This window comes from Vicia villosa, unplaced genomic scaffold (genome assembly GCF_029867415.1).
Source record: "Vicia villosa cultivar HV-30 ecotype Madison, WI unplaced genomic scaffold, Vvil1.0 ctg.001182F_1_1, whole genome shotgun sequence".
Taxonomy (NCBI): Eukaryota; Viridiplantae; Streptophyta; class Magnoliopsida; order Fabales; family Fabaceae; genus Vicia; species Vicia villosa.
The window spans coordinates 185,297-203,719 of NW_026705523.1; positions in this window are offsets into that span (position 1 = coordinate 185,297).

The window sequence follows — 18,423 nt, forward strand, 5'->3', positions numbered from 1 at the left end:
ATTAATTTCTTTTGCCACTCAACACAACATCACTCTTTATCAGATGGATGTTAAGAGTGCCTTCTTAAATGGTTATATAGATGAAGAAGTTTATGTCCATCAACCTCCTGGTTTTGAAGACTCTAAGTCTCCAAATCATGTTTTTAAATTAAAGAAATCATTATACGGATTGAAGCAAGCTCCGAGAGCTTGGTATGAACGTTTAAGTTCCTTCCTTCTGGAAAATGGTTTCACTAGAGGAAAAGTGGACACTACTCTCTTTTGTAAAACCTTTAAAAGGATATTTTAATTTGTCAAATATATGTTGATGATATTATCTTTGGAACATCTAATGCTACACTTGGAAAGAAGTTTGCTGAGTCTATGCATGCTGAATTTGAAATGAGCATGATGGGAGAACTCAAGTATTTCCTTGGGATTCAAATCAATCAAACTTCTGATGGAACTTATGTTCATCAAACGAAGTATGTGAAAGAACTTCTGAAGAAGTTTAATCTTTCTGAAAGCAAAGAAGCCAAAAATCCTATGCATCCAACATGTGTCCTAGGTAAGGATGAGGTGAGTAAGAAGGTAGATCAGAAGTTGTACAGAGGTATGATTGGATCTCTTCTATATCTAACTGCATCTAGACCTGACATTCTATTCAGTGTTTGCTTGTGTGCTAGATTCCAATCAGATCCGAGAGAATCTCATTTAATTGCGGTTAAGAGAATTCTGAGGTATCTGAAAGGTACTACTAATGTTGGTTTAGTTTACAGAAGATCCAAAGATTACAACTTAGTAGGATTCTGTGATGCTGACTATGCTGGAGATAGAATTGAAAGGAAAAGTACTTCTGGAAGTTGTCAATTTCTTGGAAGTCATTTGATCTCATGGTACAGCAAGAAGCAAGCTACAATTGCCCTCTCAACAACAGAAGCAGAATATGTTACTGCTGCTGGTTGTAGCACACAAATGCTCTGGATGAGAAGTCAGCTTGAAGATTATCAGATATATGAGAGTAACATTCCTATCTTCTGTGATAATACTTCTGCTATATGTTTATCTAAGAATCCTATTTTACATTCAAAAGCTAAACATATTGAGATTAAACATCATTTCATAAGGGACTATGTTAAGAAGGGTGTTATATCTTTAAACTTTGTGGATACAGACCATCAATGGCCTGATATCTTTACAAAACCCCTGGCTGAAGATAGGTTTAAGTTCATTCTGAAGAATATCAGTATGGATTTATGCCCAGAATGAGAAGATGAGAAGATCTTATGTATGAGTATCTTCTGAAATGAAATTGATTTTTTTTAAGAAGTTCTGATCGATATCAATTAGAAATTGTGATTCAGTTATTACTAACGTTTCATTGTCTAAGTTGATTCAGAATCTCTTTAAAAGCAATACAGCTGTAACTGGCTATCCAGATGGTAAACACGTGTTCACCATTTCTGGACAAGCGTGCGTGCAGTTGAGGGGACGTCTACTTAGGTAACTGTGCTAATCACTTCCTTTGTCATTATTATCTCTCATCTGTCACGTAACATTAAATGCTATTCATCATTTCTTTTGTCCTGTTTTTCTTTTTCATATTCCTCGAACGTTTCATTTTTTTCCCTCTATTTATTCCTTCATTTCGCTGCATTCTCTTCATTCAGTCTTGGCTCTCTTTCTCTTTCTTTCTCTCTCTTGTCCAACAAAGTTTTTCTTTGGCATAAACCCTAGTTCATTCATCTTCAACCTAGCGTTCATCATGAATCCTTTCAACTCAATGAGAACGGATGGAAGGGTTAATCAGTTACAGGATGTGAAGCTTATCTTGGGATGGCTCTCCAAGTCTCTTTCAAGACAGATCTCTTCTTCAATGTTGTTATCAACATTTATCCAAAGGAAGAAGACCTTCTTGAGTCACTGGAGCCCGTTTGCAACATTAGCTCCCTGTCTATGAACTGTCCCTCACTTCCTCTTTGGTCTCTTGGATCTCTCCTACAGTGGAGGTTCTAGTCTGGACATGCATGGAGAGTTTTCAAGCTTTCATGGCTGAACAAACTGAAGACTAGAGGGTTCTTGAGTTGTTTGCGCAGTCTTTGCGTAGGATAGAGTCTTAGGCTTTAAGTCTTTGTAGTTTTCTTTCCTTGTTGCATCTGTTTTTCTGCATACACCTTTTGTAATCATTCTTGTTGAAATCAATGAAAAGTTATTTATGTTTCTTTCCTTTTGTCTCTTGCTTTACATCTGAATCTTTTCTGCTTTTTGATGTTATGGCAAAAAGGGGGAGAAAATATATGATAAATGATTTGATTAATATTATCAGTTACCGAGTAAAAAGGCTCCATATTTACTAACAGAACTTGCAAAGTTCTATGTTGTTAAGTTGTGTTGTTGCAGGAATCAAAGATTCAAGATCAACATAAGAAGCAACAAAGTGAATCAAGCTCTTGGATTCTTGAAGCAAGCTGAGTGCTAGGAAGCTTCAGAATCAGAAGCAAGAAGGAAGAATAATCAGAAATTATGATAATAGAATATGATCCAAATCATTGTCTATTTGCTCTGATACATTGTCTATTGGATCTGATATATTCTATATGGCCTATATGGCTCTGATACATATTTTGTGTTCTGATTCACATTTTATGTTCTAACTCATTCTTGCTGACTTTTGTCGTTTAGTTTTGTTCTGTAACATTTCAGGATGTAGAGATGCTCTGATGATGCTCTGGTACATTCAACAATGTTCTGATACAATCTAGCATGAAGTGATGTAAGAAGAAATTCAAAGCTCTGAAGCTATCCGAGGGAAGCAGAAATCAGAAGCTGTGAATGTTCTAAAGATCCAGAAAACTCAAGTTCTGAAGCTGTCCTAAATGGAAGCATGAATCAGAAGCTGTGAATGTTCTGAAGATCAAAGAAATTCAAGTTCTGAAGCTGTCCTAAATGGAAGCAGGAATCAGAAGCTGTGAATGTTCTGAAGATCAAAGAAATTCAAGTTCTGGAGCTGTCCTAAATGGAAGCAGGAATCAGAAGCTGTGAGTGTTCTAGGGATCTAAAGAAATTCAAGTTCTGAAGCTGTCCAATGGAAGCAGAAGTCAGAAGCTATGAATTATCAAAAGACAGAAGCTTATGTGATCGTCTCTACCGAATTAATAAGGGAAGTCTTTTATTATTAAAGTTCTTCGAGTATTTATTTCAGGGGGAGATTATTCATCTCAGGGGGAGATTGTTAATCTCAGGGGGAGACATATTCACATGCTTATGCTATAGTTGTGTAATTTGTCTTTAGCCGTCTGCTCTTTCTGATCGCAAATTCATATCATTTATATATGTTTTTGTCATCATCAAAAAGGGGGAGATTGTTAGAACAAGATTTGTTCTGATCAATATTCTTAGTTTTGATGATAACAAGGATATGAATTTTGTGTGAGATAATGTGGTACTCTAATACATGGCAATTTCCCTTTCAGGAAATATATAAAGAGTATGCACAAATCAGCGCTCAGAAGCTTTGTCTCAGAAGGTTCAGCATGCAACATCAGAACATGGTCTGGCAAGACATCAGAACATGGTCAAGGCAGAATCAGAACATGGGTCTATGGAAGCATCAGAAGAACTTGAGATCAGAAGCAGAAGCACTGAAGTTCTCATGGTATCACGCTCAGAAGCACTTCAAGGTCAGAAGACAAGAAGATGCTATGCACCAAGCTGTTTGACTCTGATGATATTCAAATATTATATTCAAACATCAGATCAGAAGAAAGTACAAGTGGCAGGCTACGCTGACTGACAAAAGGAACGTTGGAAGCTATTAAAGGCAACGTCACTAGACACAGCGTGAACAAGGCTCGAGGTAGTTGACAAAAGCGTGAAACATTAAATGCAATGCTGTACGGAAAACGCAAAGCATTAAATGCACCCAACGGTCATCTTCTCAAACGCCTATATATATGAAGTTCTGATGAGAAGCAAGGTTAACAACTCTGAACCAAATTTATTCTGAAAGACTTGCTGAAACGCTGTTCAATTCAAAACTCAGAAACTTCATCTTCATCAAAGCTCACTACATTGCTGTTGTAATATATTAGTGAGATTAAGCTTAAACGTTAAGAGAAATATCACAGTTGTGATTATAGCTTTTCAGAAGCATTTGTAATACTCTTAATTGATTACATTAAGTTGTAAGGAACTAGAGTGATCGTGTTGATCAGAATACTCTAGGAAGTCTTAGAGGTTATCTAAGCAGTTGTAACTAGAGTGATCGTGTTGATCAGGAAACTCTAGAAAGTCTTAGAGGGTATCTAAGAAGTTGTTCCTGGAGTGATCAAGTTGTGATCAGAATACTCTAGAAGACTTAGTTGCGGACTAAGTGGAAAACCATTGTAATCCGTGCGATTAGTGGATTAAATCCTCAGGTGAGGTAAATCACTCCGTGGGGGTGGACTGGAGTAGTTTAGTTAACAACGAACCAGGATAAAAATAACTGTGCAATTTATTTTTATCGTTCAAGTTTTTAAGACTACACTTATTCAAACCCCCCTTTCTAAGTGTTTTTCTATCCTTCAATAGAGACAGCTTCAGAACTTGAATTTAGGACAGCTTCAGAACTTGAATTTGTTTGATTTTCAGAACCTTCACAGCTTCTGATTCCTGCTTCCATTTAGGACAGCTTCAGAACTTGAATTTCTTTGATCTTCAGAACATTCGCAGCTTCAAGATGTGATCAACACTTGAAGGGAAGAAGGACTGTTCTCCAAGTCCTGATACTTAAATCTGCTGGAGAAGTTAAGTGTGAAGGAGATCAGAAGAGAAAGTTTATCAGTTCTGGAACCAAGTCTCCAGATCATGTTTTTAAACTAAAGAAATCATTATACGGATTGAAGCAAGCTCCTAGAGTTTGTTATGAAAGATTAAGTTCTTTCCTTCTGGATAATGATTTCACTAGAGGAAACGTGGATACTACTCTCTTTTGTAAAACCTTTAAAAAGGATATTTTAATTTACCAAATTTATGTTGATGATATTATATTTGGAACATCTAATGCTACACTTGGAAAGGAGTTTGCTAAGTCTATGCAGGTTGAGTTTGAAATGAGCATGATGGAAGAACTCAAGTATTTCCTTGGGTTCCAGATCAATCAAACATCAGAAGGAACGTATGTTCATCAAACCAAGTATGTGAAAGAACTTCTGAAGAAGTTTAATCTTTCTGAAAGCAAAGAAGCAAAAACTCCTATGCATCCAACGTGTGTCTTAGGTAAGGATGAGGTAAGTAAGAAGGTAGATCAGAATATGTACAGAGGTATGATTGGATCTCTTCTATATCTCACTGCTTCTAGACCTGATATTTTATTCAGTGTTTGTCTGTGTGCAAGATTCCAATCAAATCCTAGAGAATCTCACTTAACTGCTGTTAAGAGAATTATGAGGTATCTGAAAGGTACTACTAATGTTGGTTTAGTCTACAGAAGATCTAAAGAATACAACTTAGTAGGATTCTGTGATGCTGATTACGCTGGAGATAGAATTGAAAGAAAGAGTACTTCTGGAAGTTGTCAATTTCTATGAAGTATCTGATCTCCTGGTACAGCAAGAAGTAAGCTACCATTGCCCTCTCTACAACAGAAGCAGATTATGTTGCTGCTGCTAGATGTAGTACATAGATGCTCTGGATGACGAGTCAGTTAGAAGATTATCAGATATATGAGAGTAACATTCCTATCTTCTATGATAATACTTCTGCTATTTGTTTATCTAAGAATCCAATCTTGCATTCCAAAGCTAAACATATTGAGATCAAACATCATTTCATTAAGGACTATGTTCATAAGGGTGTTTTATCTTTGAACTTTGTTGATACAGACCATCAATGGGGTGATATCTTTACAAAACCCCTTGCTGAAGATAGGTTTAAGTTCATTCTGAAGAATATCAGTATGGATTTATGCCCAGAATGAGAAGATGAGAAGTTCTGACGTATGGATTAGTTCTAAAATGAAGTTGTTTTATCTTCTTATAAGAAGTTCTGATGTTGATCAATTAGAAGTCCTGATTCTATTATTACTAATGTTTCATTATCTAAGTTGATTCAGAATCTCTTTTATAATAAAACAGTCGTCACCAGCTTTTCCAGAAGATGAACACTTGTTCACACTATTTGGACAAGTACGCGTGCAGTTGAGGAGACGCCGCCCTGTTTAACTGTGTAAACCATTTCAAATATTATGTTATCTCTCCTAATGTCATTTCTCATTAAATGCATTTGATTCTATGTTTTTCTGTAATCATGTTCATTCAAACGCATATTGCATTTCATTTCAAATTCGTCTCTATATAAACTCATCTTCATAACAATTCATCTCTTTACATTCTCTCTCTTCATTCATTGTCTTTTTCATTTATCTCTCTCCTCCTCGTTCTTGCATAAGCCCTAGTTTCTAAACCGAATCTCAGAGTGAACTCATGCTTTCATCCTCAAGTACAATCTGATGAATACCTTGATAAGCGCCTCAAGAAAGCTTTTCGTGCAGATGCTTCTGCCTGTCCCTCTCAGAAAAAGCCTCCTCCTCCTGAACCTCAAAATTCCTTCTCTATCCCAAACAGTTACCAACCACCTCCTTCTACACAAACTCTGAACCTTGAACCACTAAATGCCATTCCCCCAACACCTTCTGAAAATTCATCTTCATTCACCTTCACCACAGATTCCCCATCTCCTTGAACTCATTCTTTACCTTCAAGAAAATCCAAACCATATTGCCTTCTGTACCCTGATTATCGTTTCACCTTTAATCCTCCTGAACCTTCTCTTGATGTCTGCTTTGACTTATTCAAGCTCAAGTTTAGAACAAGGATGGAAACTTTGAGAGCTGCTCATGACTCCCAGTTGGATCATGTTGCTATTCGAAGCTTATGGAAAATTTTAAGAAGGACTTTCAGGTTGATGCTATGAACATCCAGAAGAGATCTGTGGCTGCGGCATCTGGTTTTTCTCGTTACTGCTTGGAGCTTGATGATGGTAAGTACTATCATCAAATCAGAAATTGGAGATCTCTTAAGGAGAAAAAGTTTGTAGACGAGCTGGAAGATGAACCATGTCTTGCATTGGTTGTATGGAATCCTCAATTCATTGTTCTGACTGGAGACTTTCAGTCTTTATTCAACTGGCTAAGGGAGAATCCCTCAAAGAAAGCACCAGATATGGTATATCCTGCTGTTGAATATCCTTCAGAAGTTGCTGCTCCTACACCTCCAAAGAATCTGGCTGAGATTCTTCAAGCTCTTGAGAATGAAGATTCTGATATCCCTACTCCAGAATATGCTGAAGATGCTTCTATGTCAGAAGCTGGTGCTGAGAAGCAAAGTGTTGAGAATCATCCTGCTGAGAAACTTCTTGTTCAGGAAAATCAAGATGATGTTCTCATGATTGATGTTGTTGTTGCACATGATATTCCTTTGGATAATAGCTGTGAAGCTTCTTCTGATGAACCTTCTGTTCTGGTGAACGCCATGAAGGCTCTTCAAAAGAATCAAGATGATCTTGCTTCTCGTTTGGATAAGCATGAAGATACTCACAATGATTTTCGCTCATTCATGAAGACGCAGTCTGCAAGCACTTCTGAGATTCAAAACCTTCTGGCCAAAATAGTTTCTAAGCTAGGCTAGTCGTAGTCCTTTGGTCTTAGTTGTTTTCTTGTTTCTTGCATCTGTTTCTTGCATCTGCTTCTATCTTTGTATCTTATGATATTTTGTTGAATCAATGAAATATTATCTTCTTCTCTCATATTGTTTGTTTTTCAATTGAATCTTTTATATGCTTTTTGATGTTATGACACAAAGGGGGAGAAACATGATAATTGATTTGGTTTACTATATCAGTTGCTAGGATTAAGTCTCAACATTCCTAAAAATATTTGCAAGTTCTATGTCTTTGAGATTTTTTGCAGGATTGAAGATATTCTGAAAAAGCTCAACATGAGAAGCAAATACATGAGGAAAAGCAATTCTATAAAGAAACATGTTCTTGGAATTTATTGCAAGCTTAGTGCTGTGAAGCTTCAAGATCAGAAGCAAGAAGAAAGAATGTTCTGATATTCTTGTGGCAGAATATGCTCTAACACATTCTTATCCCTCATATGTTCTGATACATATTTCTTTTAAGAACTTATCAAAATTTACTCTGATATTTTTTCTAGCATTGCTCTGATACGTGTTCTTTCTTAAAAGAATGCTCTGATTCAATCATGCTATGACTTTTGTTGTCTAATTTGTTCTGAAACATTTCAGGATGTAAAGATGCTCTGATGATGCTCTGTTACATTCAAGAATGTTCTGATACAATCAAGCATGCTATGATTCAAGAAGAAATTCAAAGCTCTGAAGTTGTCCTATGGAAGCAAGAAGCAGAAGCTCTAAATGTTTTGAAGTTCTAGGCAAATGTGAACGTCTCGACTGAAATGGAAAATACTCTAGGAAGTCTTTTATTTATAAATTCTTCCAGTATTTATTTCAGAGGGAGATTGTTAATCTCAGGGGGAGACATATTCACACTATTATACCCCAAAATTTGCCCGCATCTTTTTCAAGAAGAAGACAACAGACTTCTGTCTAAAAATTGGGAGTTTCATATAATCTTGGACTTTATTCCATAAATATCCTGATTTTATGAATACTCGGTTTTTAGAATTTTTCTTATACGGTATTTTGGTTCGCTGTTGAATTTATTAAAACGCCAATTACTGTTTATCACTTCACACACGTTGTTTATTTGAGATTTATTTGCAGATAAATAGTACTGACGCGATTGGTACAGGATTAAATTTTGCAGGCGCAGAGTCCGGGGATTCAGACTGTACTGGTGACAAGTAAATTATTATTAGTTTTTGTTTCCCACTAATTTTTGTACTATATTCTATTATTTTCAAAATCTTTTCCTTTCTTTTCAAATCTCTTTCTTTCAAAATCAAATCCTAACTTTATTCTATACATCTCTCTTTTCAAACCCTACCATACACTTTCTTTCAAATCCTACTACCACTCAAATTTTTCTTTTTTGTACGGAATCACTTCATTCCCCAACGTCTCTATCCTTCTTTTCACTCTATAAATACCTCTCATTTTTTCCATAAATTCTTACATCAAATTTCAACTCATCTCTCAATTTTCTACCTCATATTTATTTTCTCTTCTTCCCCGGAAAAAATGGCGAAGTGGATGGATACGTGTTTTCTTATGGTCATCACTGTCTTGGTGGTGATCATGTCCTTTTTCTGTCTGCATAGTCCTGAAAAATGCGGACCTGGGTTGCTTACACTCCCGATCATCTATATGTTGTTATTTATAGCATGCGTTTCTAATCGTCATTTTTAAAGTTTGTCGTATCTTTCATTTTCAAATAATGTACCGTTTATTTGTCGTACTGTTCATTATATTATGTAATATTTGTACTGTCAATCTTAAATGTCGTACTATCTGTCGTACTGTAGTTTAATTATCCAGATAATATTTTGTGTGTTTTCTGCCAGTTAAATATTTATTTAACTGGGCATTAAATATTTTTCAAGGTTATTATCGGTAATTTCGTTCGCGTACGGTATATTTTGTTTATTTATTATGTTTGTGTTTTTCTAACAACTCACAACTCATGTAAATAAATTTTCACCATTAACACAACAAAAAACAAAAAGAAAAAATTAACTTTAATTGTTGAATTTTCACTTTAACTGTTACGTTAATGCCCGAACAGCCAGTTGACAGTCAAACCCGCTGACAATACAATTCTCCGTGTTTTGTGATCGCGACTTTACGTGTCTATAAATCTGATGACTGCAAGTGCACATTCGTGTCGTGTAGTTTTAAAAGATATCGAATCCACAGGGACTATGAATCGATCTACCGTTATCTAAGGTTACTATGTAAAGCTAGGGCTACTAAAATTTTGATTGTTCCTAAGGGAGAGTGATTGTGAGAAATAAAGAATATAATAAAAGACAGGTATCAGTATGTATTTCGTTTAACTTAAGGTAATCCGAAGGTCCATTGGCTTTTGCATAATTAAATTAAAAATCTTAACTAATTCAATTGATTAAAAATCCTCGTCTCAAACTTTCGCTCTGTTGATTCAGATTACTATCCTAATCCTAATGTACGCTTTCGCCATCCCATTAGATTTTAGAAGAGCTTTTTGGAAACAATGTAATTAATAAAATGCCTATTTTATGAAGTTGTTATCTATTTAAATCTCCTAATCTCAAACTTTCGCTCTGTTGACTCGGAACATGCTAATATCCCTAACGTACGCTTTCGCCATCCCGCTCGGGAGTAAAAACAATTTTTGAAAATAAATAAGTCCCAATTAGTTTTAATACGCTTTCGCCATCCTTAAAACTAATGTCCTATGTCTACTATCTGGTTAACGATCTCAAACTTTCGCTCTATTGATTTTAACCTTTGACCGTCTTAACCCCTCAAACTTTCGCTCTATTGGTTTTAAGACTTATAATTAAATTAGACATATAAACCAAAAATAAGTGATATTTAATAAAACATAATTAAGCCAATTTATTTCGGATCCCACGGTTAACTTACTCTACATACCGACACCTTAGTAATTTATCCAGACATATTAATACGGTTAAACATGCATAAATAGATTCAGTTTATAATAATAGGCATGTTAATAGGCATACAATATATCATGCAAATAAATATATAAATAAGGCGGTAAATATTAAACCTGAATTAAATAAATGGCAAATAAATCTTCAAGTATCGAACCTCCACCACAGGTTGGCTGGATCGTTCTTCGGAATTTAAACGGACGGAAAATAAAACAAGGAAATAAAAGCGATAAATCTAACGTAAGGCTAGATTTATAAAAAGTTCACAACAATTTCCGGTGTAGAAATCGTTGTGAGAAAATAAGTGTTTGAATGAAAGCAGAATGAAAATACGGTTTGCGGTACAATTTCGGCAGCACTTCGTTAGCAGAAAATCGGACCGTTTGGACTGAAGTGACTGCTTCTATTTATAGGGGATGCTTTGCAGTTGCTTTGCGTGAAAAGAGGAGCTTCCAACAGACTGGCTTGGAGACGTGCGTCTCCGATTCTTCAGGGAGACTGGGTGCGTGACTTGAGACGTGCGTCTCAAGTGGAGAATCTTTAGGGAAGTGGAGACGTGCGTCTCCCTTTTGCTGATGTGGCATAGGGACGTTGGAGACGTGCGTCTCCGTCCGCTTGTGTGGATTGGGCTGCTTTCCTTCGTGGGCTGGATTGCTTCATTGGGTCTTTGGGTCTCTTTCAGCACACTTGGGCCTTAATTGCACTCCCTTTTTACTTCAGCACCCAATTTACGTCTTTTAGGCATAGATAAGGGTCGTTTTGGCTCCATTTCTTCTCTTTTTCACAATTCGGCATAATAAGAGTGTAAAACCTGAAACAAAGCAAAAACTCGCGTAATATCATAATAAATCAATATAATAAACGGAAAATGCTATAAATATCTATGGATTTCAAGCTAAATATACGATATAAAATCGTGTTATCAAATTCCCCCAGACTTGAACCTTTGCTTGTCCTCAAGCAAAATAACAAGATAGAAATGGGAGGACAGCGAAGTGAAACACGCTTCCACCACGTCGCTCGGTCATACTCAGCTACATTGTGTTCTTGTTTGAAAATAATGTCGCAGATCCAAGCAATAAACTTATAGTAGCGACACTAGACAACTCCCAGTATACATACCAATCCGAATCATGCCATTATAGCTCGACCTTTGACTCGTCATCATGTTTTACCATTTTCATTCGCGCGCAATCACATTAAGCCCATTATCTTGACACGCACATAGCAGAGTAGTCGGTTAGTGACTATGATCCTTCTTATGGAGTTCTGGCACAATTATGTGGTATACTCCTTAGCGCTCATTTGAGGATTGTGGGGAATAGGACAGTAGTCCTTCCTACCGAGTTCAGTACCAGATGACTTCTGAACCAATCAACAATGAGTTTTTAAATTCTTTGTATTTGAGAATTGCGGCCGTTAGGTTAAATGATCTTGTGAGGATCACCTTACTTAGTAGGCACATTTCTTATTATGGTTAAGCACATAATTATTATTATGAGGATCATACACTTATATTCATCGACTCTCTGCGTAGTTGGTATCTAAGACGGTGCCGACTGCTAGAATAAACTACTAAGGGTTGCTTCAAAAATTAAAGTCGGTGGTTTCGGTATAAAGGGTATTCAAATCGGTTACGCATATTTGGGGGTTTTAGAGTGTAGGGACAATAAGGATATTGACTAAAATCTTAGCCAATTGCTATGCGTTTGGTGTTTAAGTAGCTTCGTATTTCTCAAACGTGTGGGGTTTGCGTTTATCGTTTAAGAGCAAAATTTTTGTTATGGCTCAAGAAAATGGAAGAAATTGAAATAACTACGGAATTATAAAGATAAGACTTGAAATTCCCTAAATATTCTTTATTGAATTAGAAAAAACATTACAAGGAAGGGAAATAAAACTAGAAAAAGGAAAGGAAAATAAACTAAAGCAAGTAATGCGACTCCCCCAGACTTAGATGATGCAGTGTCCTCAATGCATGAGAACTACTCCTCAATGTTGTGGTTGCGAGAACTGCTTGCGCCTCTTGTGCGAACACGACGACATCTATCAGTAGGAGATCCATTCACACGAATGTTAAGATCATGCAATTGTGTAGCAATTTCAGTGTATTGGCCTTCGTTCCTAATAGCATAGTCACGGTGTTCCTGTTGCATCTCTCGAATAAGCCTCAGTGTTTCATTTTGATTTGTCTGCATAGCTTGAAATAGGTGGTCTTGTCGTTGAATTGCAGCATACATGGCTTCAAGAGTGATAGGCGCAGGGTTGTTTTGAGGAGGTTGGTTGTCATCAGCTTGTCCTTGGTTGAGTTCTTCTTCATTTGCATCCACAGGTTCATTAGGATGATCAGGTTGGTTATCTTGAGGATTGTCTTCAATAAGCCTCCAACGTTGAACATAACGGATGTTGATTCTTTCGGGGCACGGAAGGATGACATAAGGAATCAGAACTTTGTTGACGACCAAGGTGTATCGGCCATCATGGCGGGGTGAAACCAAGTGGGAATCACGGCAATAAGTGAGGTCGAGGGATTGAGCAGGTAGCATGAGATGAGAGAGGGAGAGGAGATCATCACCAAGACCTAGAGCACATGCTAAGGTGGTAATAAGTCCGCCAAACAAAAAGGGGTTTGTAGCGGGGGTGTTGACACAGCCTTGGATATGTTGGAGCATAAAAGGTGCGGCATTGAAGCGGATATTGTTAAGCGCACAGTAGAGAAAAAATAGTTCATGTTGATTTACCTTGTGGTTGTTGGATCTCGCAAAAATAGTATGCCCCAAAACACGTTGAAAATAACGTATAGCGGGGTTTTGAATGTGAGAAGCATGAAGAGCCCTCCAACCAGTTGGAACTTCGCCAGTGAGATTAAACCACAGGTCGAAGGCGTGTTGTTCCCATGAACGACCATTGAGTTCTTGAAAGATAGTGCGGAGAGCATTTGGTGACGTATTAAAGTGCAAGTACGTAGCCACTACTTCTTGATCCAAAGTATATTCACGGTTGAACATCCGAAATTGGATGCTACCGGTTAAGAGTGGTTGATCGGAAGGAGTGTCGTAGTTGAAAGAACTCAAGAATTCTAAGACGAGCGGCTCATAAGTAGGTACGGGTTCGGTACAAAGATGGTGTAGGCTGGATTTAGTGAGTAAACGGGTGACACCATCAATGAGGCCTAGAGTTTCTAGACATTCGATGTTCACAAATTTTGTGGGAACAACCGAACGTTCATAGAAAGCGAGGTATTTGGTTCGATGAGCATCATTGTCGTCTTCTCGGAATATAACATTTGAAAGGTCGGGAGGTGGTCTCTCAGGACACACACTACGGATGATTGAACGTGGAGGCATGGTGAGTTTGAAAATGGAAAATAGAAATGAGAGAAGAATGGTAGAAAATGGTATGAAGGTTGTGAAAAGTAAGAGTGGTGGTGGTGTGGTTTTATAGTGAGGTTTGAATATGGTGTGGTTAATGGAGAATTAAAATGGATTAATGGTGGTGTTTGAAGTTTGAATGGAATAGAAGAGTGGGAAATGATGAAGAGTTAAGAGGTGAATGATGGAGGATGAATGATGTTTATGGTGTTTAAATGGAATAAATAGGGGAAGAATGAGGAAGAATGAATTTTGAAATTCAAATTCAAAATTCAAGAGGGAATAAAGATGGTCTTTTGCGTGGTCAAATAGTGCAGACTGCTGGCCTTGGGGGACGCGCGTCTCAGGCAGCCAGTCTGCTGGGGAGCAGAGCATGGAGACGGTCGTCTCCTGTCCTTAGCATGCAGGGGTTAGGTCCCACAGAGGTGGAGACGTGCGTCTCCTAGCCTAGGGAAAGGGGTTTCCACGCGTGCAAGGGTGGACCAACTCTGACAGTAGCATTAATACATAATAACAGCTCAGTACAGTGTAATTGTATCATACTATAAACGGCAAAAATATGGTATACAGGAATGCATAGCAGTTTAATAGTGATATAGTAAAAATACAGCAGCAATAATAAATAGAAAATTGCATTTAATTATTAAACCAGTACTGAGTGTAGACAGAAACAGAATGTAAAAGTGCAGAAAAATGAGAATCTAAACTAGGAATAGAAATTACTAAAACTAGGAATAAAATCTAATAATCTAAATGGTAACATCTAGCCACGTCTATTGTTGTGCACATTAGAATAAATGTGTTTGAAAACTTCGTCGAACTGAGCATTGACGGTGTCAATGAAATCGAAGAAATGCATTTGCAAAGTGTGAAGCTCGTTGCGCACATGTTGTACATCTTGTTGCAGTGCATTGATGGCTTGCTCGTGCGTGTTCAGATTAGGCATTCTTTGATTCACCGATGCGGTGGATGCAGCAGGTTGTTGTGGCTCGAGCTCGATATCAGTCATGTCAACAGTGTACTCATCAGCAGAATCTTCAGAAGGAGTCTCAGGCTCATACTCGGGTATAGGTTCATCTTCAGGTAAAGGTTCATACTCAGGAATGGGTTCATCTTCAGGTAAAGGTTCATACTCAGGAATGGGTTCATCTTCAGGTAAAGGTTCATAGTATCCAGGAGGTGTTTCAGGCTCAGATTCAGATACATGCATTTCCTTATCAAAATGTTCATAAGCTTGAGGAGTTTCAGGTGAGGGTTCTCTCTCAGGAATCTGACCATAGTAAAGCCAGTTGGCAGGGTTGTGCACACTCGTCCTAGGATTCGGTAAGGTGAACTGATACCAAACTTTGTTGTCAATGAGTAATTCAAACCGATCAGGTCCAAGGTTACCGATGATACCTTGATTAAAGCAGAAGTTAATGTCCATAGAGTTGTGGGAATCAAGAGGTGTCAATCTAAGCAAAGGTACTCTCATTCCTATAGCATTAGCAATCATAGTGACAAATCCGCCGATCCTAATAGGTGAAACTTCGTCTTGCGTGATGCGCTTGAAGTTTGTTAGCATGAATGCGATGGCATTAACCGGGAGGTTCTGAGAGGAGTAGAACATGATGAATAACTCTTCTCTAGAAACTTCAGTGATATTATCAGGTTTTCCAAAGATGTAGTGAGCAATGATCTTATGGAAGTATCTGAAAGCGGGGTTATGGATGTTCTCAGATTGGAATTCGTTTTCTTCAGGGTTGTCGTTTCCAGTGATCTTGCCCCAGTATCTTTCCAATTCCCAGTGAGCAAGACTGTCTTCGGCTACTTTAGTGTATGCATCTGATCCATGAGGTAGCTCTAGCATTTCAGCAAAATCTCGGATGCAAAAATTAAATTCCATACCAAAGAGTCTAAAGAGAATGACTCCTTTTCTCAGTCCTTGTCCACTGTTGGGAAGATAAGTCAGGGAGCTCAAGAATTCCAGAGTGAGCTTCCGGTAGGTACTAAACTTGTGGAACAAGTGAGAACCAGTCCAACCGATTTGATCTAGCAGGTGCAAAACGCTTTCTTCGATACCAAGTCGTACCATAGTCGGTTGGTGAGGGTAGCAAGTCAAATCCATTTGTCTTTCAGCCAGCTTATTAAATCTTGCTTCTTGTCCTCTACCGCGGAACACAACTTCCATATTATCGACTTCTTGCATCTTAGTTAGTAGTTAAGAAAAACCTAGAAGTTGAAAATATTAAGATTAAGTTAGAATTAGGCTAGTGTTTATTTAAAAATAAAAATAAAAAATAAAATTAAGTAACAAGTTATAATAATAAATATAATTATAAAAAAGGAATATTTTCTCAAATTAAGATAGCAGTTATAATTATAATAATTATTATTATAAGATGTATGAAAAAGTAAAAATGATTAAAATTAAAATAATTAAAAATAGAATAGAATGTTTAAATGAGAATAAAAGATTAAAAATAAAAATAAATTAAAATAGAAGAATAAATAAATGTGGGTTGTCTCCCACCAAGCGCTTTGTTTTATGTCGTAAGCTCGACGATTTTTAAAAATAGAAAACTATTTTTTCAAATGAGCGGGCAGCTCGTCAAGTTTAAAAACTTCGATGTTTTCATCGTGTTCGAGATGATGGTAATACTTTAGACGTTGCCCATTTACGACAAAAGGCTTTATGGTTTCTCCTTTGATTTCTATCGCTCCACTCGGAAATATGTTAGTTATTTCGAAAGGGCCAGACCATCTAGATCGTAACTTACCAGGAAATAATTTTAGTCTAGAATTAAATAAAAGTACTTTATCGCCTATGCTAAAAAATTTCCTAGATATACGCTTGTCGTGCCATTTTTTCGTTCTCTCTTTATAGATTTTGGCGTTTTCATAAGCGTCTTGTCTAAGTTCTTCTAATTCGTTTATGTCAAGAAGTCGTTTCTCACCAGCGGCAGTGTAGTTTAGGTTTAAGTTCTTAATGGCCCAATAGGCTTTATGTTCTAACTCTACCGGGAGGTGGCATGATTTTCCATAAACGAGTTTGAATGGGGTAGTTCCTATTGGAGTTTTGAAAGCTGTTCTATAAGCCCATAAAGCTTCGTTTAGCTTGGTTGACCAATCTTTCCTAGATATAGCAACAGTTTTCTCCAATATTTGTTTTATTTCGCGGTTAGATACTTCTACTTATCCGCTTGTTTGTGGATGGTATGGTGTAGCTATTCGATGATTTACTCCATATTTTCGAAGGAGTTTCTCAAGTATTCTTGAAATGAAATGGGAACCACCATCGCTAATTACCAATCTTGGCAAACCGAACCTAGGAAAGATGACGTTTTTAAAGAGTTTGGTGACTACTCGTGTATCGTTTGTAGGAGAAGCGATAGCCTCTATCCATTTTGAAACGTAATCGACGGCTAGGAGTATATATTGATTTCCAAACGACGATGGAAACGGACCCATAAAGTCTATTCCCCAGACGTCAAATATTTCTACTTCAAGAATGCCTTTTTGAGGCATTTCATCACGTCTCGAAATATTTCCGGTTCGTTGGCATCTATCACAGTTTATTACAGCAAAGTAAACGTCTTTCCACAGGTTAGGCCAGAAAAGTCCAGATTGAAGGATTTTGGCGCAGGTTCTAGATGTGCTATGGTGTCCTCCACACGGTGCAGAATGGCAGTGTGTTATTATACTTTCTATTTCTTCTTCTGGTACACAACGTCTAAAGATCCCATCGGGGCCTCTTTTGAACAGGAGTGGGTCGTCCCAATAGTAATGTTTTAGGTCGTGGAAGAATTTCTTCTTCTGTTGGTAACTTAGATCAGGAGGAAGCACACCAGCAGCTAGGTAATTTACGAAATCTGCATACCAAGGTGTGTCAGAGCGGGCTAAAGCTATTTCAGCTAAGTTGTTGGTTTCAGCGTTTGGATGGTATGGTTCGAATTCATTTGCTTCTAATTGAGCGATGAGTCTTTCATAAGGGAAATCATCGTCAATTGGTACTTGTTCGGGTTTTAGATTTTCCAATCGAGAGAGGTGATCTGCTGCGACATTTTCAGTACCCTTTTTATCTTTAATTTCCAGTTCGAACTCTTGTAGTAACAAAATACATCTCAAAAGTCTTGGTTTGGCGTCCTTTTTGGTTAGGAGGTACCTAATGGCGGCATGGTCAGTGTATATGATTATTTTGGCTCCTACCAGGTAAGAACGGAACTTGTCTAATGCAAATACGACAGCTAATAATTCCTTTTCTGTCGTGGCATAATTCATTTGAGCTTCGTCTAGGGTTCTACTCGCATAGTATATGACATGTAGTTTCTTATCTTTTCTTTGCCCTAAAACGGCTCCTACAGCATAATCACTCGCGTCACACATTATTTCGAAAGGCTCATTCCAGTCGGGAGGTTGCATAATTGGCGCAGAGATTAATGCTCGTTTAAGCGTATGAAATGCTTCAGTGCA